We start from the raw sequence: 3,181 nt of genomic DNA, 5'->3' as shown, positions 1-3,181 counted from the left end.
AGAAATTTTCCAGGCAAAGATTATACATTAATTCAACCAATTTAATATCAGTCAAAGAACTTAAAGTTAATGATAGATCTTAAAATTGCAATTTGAGCTGAGTCATGCCTGATAAATGCTGCTTAGAATCACATATTAGATGATACCTTAAAACATTGACCCCAAATTGAAAAGGGAATAATTAAATCACTATGATTTCGAGACTCAAAAGACTTAATCCTGATTTAAAAGGTATTATATGGTATATTTAATTTACTGGAGCACATAATTTTAAATTTTATAAATAATAAATCTGAAAGTAACCATGAGGTAGTTTTTAGACCAAAATTATTAAAGTAGTGTGGTGCATACCAAGAGTCATCTCTGGGAGCATGACAGAACAAACATTTTCTATGTAATTACACATCAATTATTAGAATTCTCTAGAGTATTAAAAGTATTTGAGATTCATCCTTATTATCAAACTTGAATTTTATTCTTTTTTTCTCTCTTTTAAAAAAATTTTTAATGCCCTCACAGACACACCGAGAAATAATGATTAGCCAAATATCTGGACACTCTATGATCCAGTCATGTTGACAAATACAGTTAATCAACACAAGCTCCAACCTAATTTTGCTCCCTCCACTGACTTCTAGGCTGCTTGTTTTCACCATGATTTTGGCCACTGATTTTCAAAGTTACTGTGAAATCAGGGAAAAGGTGGAGGTAGGAATACGGTAAGTTCTAGTACCACAGATCTTTCTATTTTTACTCAGATACAGCCATGTTCCTTAAGTTCCCTGGATTATTGCAAGCTTTTTGTTAAATTTCTAGAGTTTTTAGTTAATCCTTAAGAATTTTTGCTAGTTTTCTCACTGCTTTTATGGAGAAGAGGATTTTCAGCAGTCCTTATACTACCACTTTTGCTGCTGCTGCTGCTGCTAAGTCGCTTCAGTCGTATCTGACTTTGTGCAACCCCATAGACGGCAGCCCGCCAGGCTCCCCGTCCCTGGGATTCTCAAGGCAATAACACTGGAGTGGGTTGCCATTGACTTCTTCGAATTTTATTCTTATTTGTAGCATGGAGAGCACTAATTTATCTAAAGCTAAACCCTTTTTATATTCCTGAGTTACATTTCAGCAAAACAAAGTTAAAGGGAAAAAAAAAAAAAGACCCACATGGTTGCTATTCACTGAGATAGAAAAGGTGGTTCAGAATGCCACTTTGGAGAGAGGCAGAATGACATATGTGTGGGAAAGCAGGGTGCCTCTGTGCTTGAATTCAGACTGGATCTGGGACTGGGTCAAGGCCAGAACACAAGACTAAACATTATTGTCATAGGGCAGCCACCCAACCGACAGCGCCCACACAGCAGTTCTGGGAAGCTTTTGAGAATATTCCCCTCCCTTTGCAGCATTTCCCATCTGGTTCTCTCATCTTCCAACCACAGGGAAGGATTCTTCACCTCTGTGTCCTGACAGAACACTTTATGCTCCCTGCAGGGCGTGGAAAGCCAGGCAAGAGCCAAGGGGGCAGCTGTACTGCCTCGATGGGTTTCTAGCAAAGGAGCGTGGCAATCCCATGGACAGAGGAGCCTGGTGGGCTAGAGTCCAAGGGGTCGCAAAGAGTGGGACAAGACTGAGCCAGTGAGCACAAGCACCAGGCGGTTCCACCACTCAGAGGGATCCAAAGCACACCTGAGTGCCCGCCAAAGCAACCCGCAGCAGGCCAGAGGGCAGAGGGCAGCCTGTGCCACAGAGGGCGGAGGATGAAAGCCTAGACCGTCCTACAAGCACAGGGCATGAGTGACTTGCACTTGAGAAAGACTTGAGTAAAACTCCATCTAGGCTATCCTTACAGACATTTTTCTCTATAGTAGCATTGGTGGTTCAGTGGTAGAATTCTCTCCTCCCACGCGGGAGACCCGGGTTCGATTCCCGGCCAATGCATTGTGGTTATGTTTGTTTTGGGCTTCACTGGCCCATGGACAGAGGAATGCTACAGTCCAAGGGATGGCCAAAAGTCCAAAAGGACTGAGCGACTAACACACATATACCTTCTCTACATCCTAAAGAGAACGGATTCCAGGTTCCTGAAGGGCCAAGAGGGCCCTCTTCTGGTCGGTACAGCTGTTCCCCGGCCTTGGAAGACAAGTCCCACAGAAGTTAGCTTTCAGAGGGACGTCAAAGGAAAGGAACAATCCCGAGATATCGGCACGTTACTATCAAGAGATGTCATAACTCTTATCCAAAGAAAGAATGTGATGTTAACCGGGCACTTAGGTACAGAATATACGATGTTCGTATTCTTGCAAACTTTTGGTATCTTACAAAAGCTTTTGGTATTGGATTTTAATGAATTTTTGGAACTGAAGCCTCACATTCTCCTTGAATGAAAAGTCTGTTAAGTAAGACTCTGGGTTTACCATGCCAGGAGAAAAGAGTGGAGGCCAGAGCTGGCCAGCCCAGGCTGTTCACGGCATCTCAGCTCCAACAGCCAGCCCGAGGTCCAGGACCCTGAGGCCCGGACTCAGCGGCATTTAGAAACTCTGTGCAGAAACGTTCTGCACTGGACCTTTAAGCAAAATACAGTTCCGATCTGGGCAGCAAGAGAGAGACTTGTGTGAGTGCAGGGAAGAGAGAGACTTGTGTGGGTGCAGACGCTGGAAAAAGAAAGTTTTCCCTGACCAGGAATCAAACCCAGGCCGTGGCGGTGAAAGCACAGAATTCTAGCCACTAGACCAGAAGGAATCTGTGGACAAAGATGTTTATTTAGCTTCTCCATGTGAAAGGTGAGTGGAAGATGACCCTTCAGAAAGTCAGAAAGTGGGAAAGGCAATGTCGCAGCGGCCCAGGGCTGTGTGCATCTGTGCAAGGCTCCCAGCCCTACCCCGTTGCTCATCGCCCTTCATGTCTCCTTTCCTGGGCGTCGCTTTTGCTCTGGGGCAAGGACACAAAGTAGCGGACTGGGTCCCTCCTGGTCTAGCTGTAGCGCTGCGTGCTGCCGAGCCCAGGACTTGCTCTCTTTGTGAACCTCGGTTTTCTTTGTCGTCAGGCTCGGTGATGAGTGGCGGCTGATGAGCGAATCCGTCCACCTCCAGATCTCTGAAGTGGCTCCTGGGCCTCTCCGAGCGCTGAATAAAGAGACTTCTAGGTGGTCACCAACTCTTCCTCCAGCTGCGTCCCCTGCCTCACCCCG

General features: G+C 45.5%; 1 non-coding gene across 1 annotated transcript; it reads left to right on the top strand.

Annotated features, from left to right (window-relative positions):
- The first annotated feature begins 1,861 nt into the window (after positions 1–1,861).
- TRNAG-CCC lies at positions 1,862–1,932 on the top strand. Its single transcript has one exon. It is a non-coding gene; the product is annotated as a tRNA-Gly (tRNA).
- Positions 1,933–3,181: the final 1,249 nt, after the last annotated feature.

This window comes from Bison bison, unplaced genomic scaffold, assembly GCF_000754665.1.
Source record: "Bison bison bison isolate TAMUID 2011002044 unplaced genomic scaffold, Bison_UMD1.0 scf7180017864104, whole genome shotgun sequence".
NCBI classification, from domain to species: domain Eukaryota; kingdom Metazoa; phylum Chordata; class Mammalia; order Artiodactyla; family Bovidae; genus Bison; species Bison bison.
This window is presented reverse-complemented; position numbering and strand designations above follow the sequence as displayed.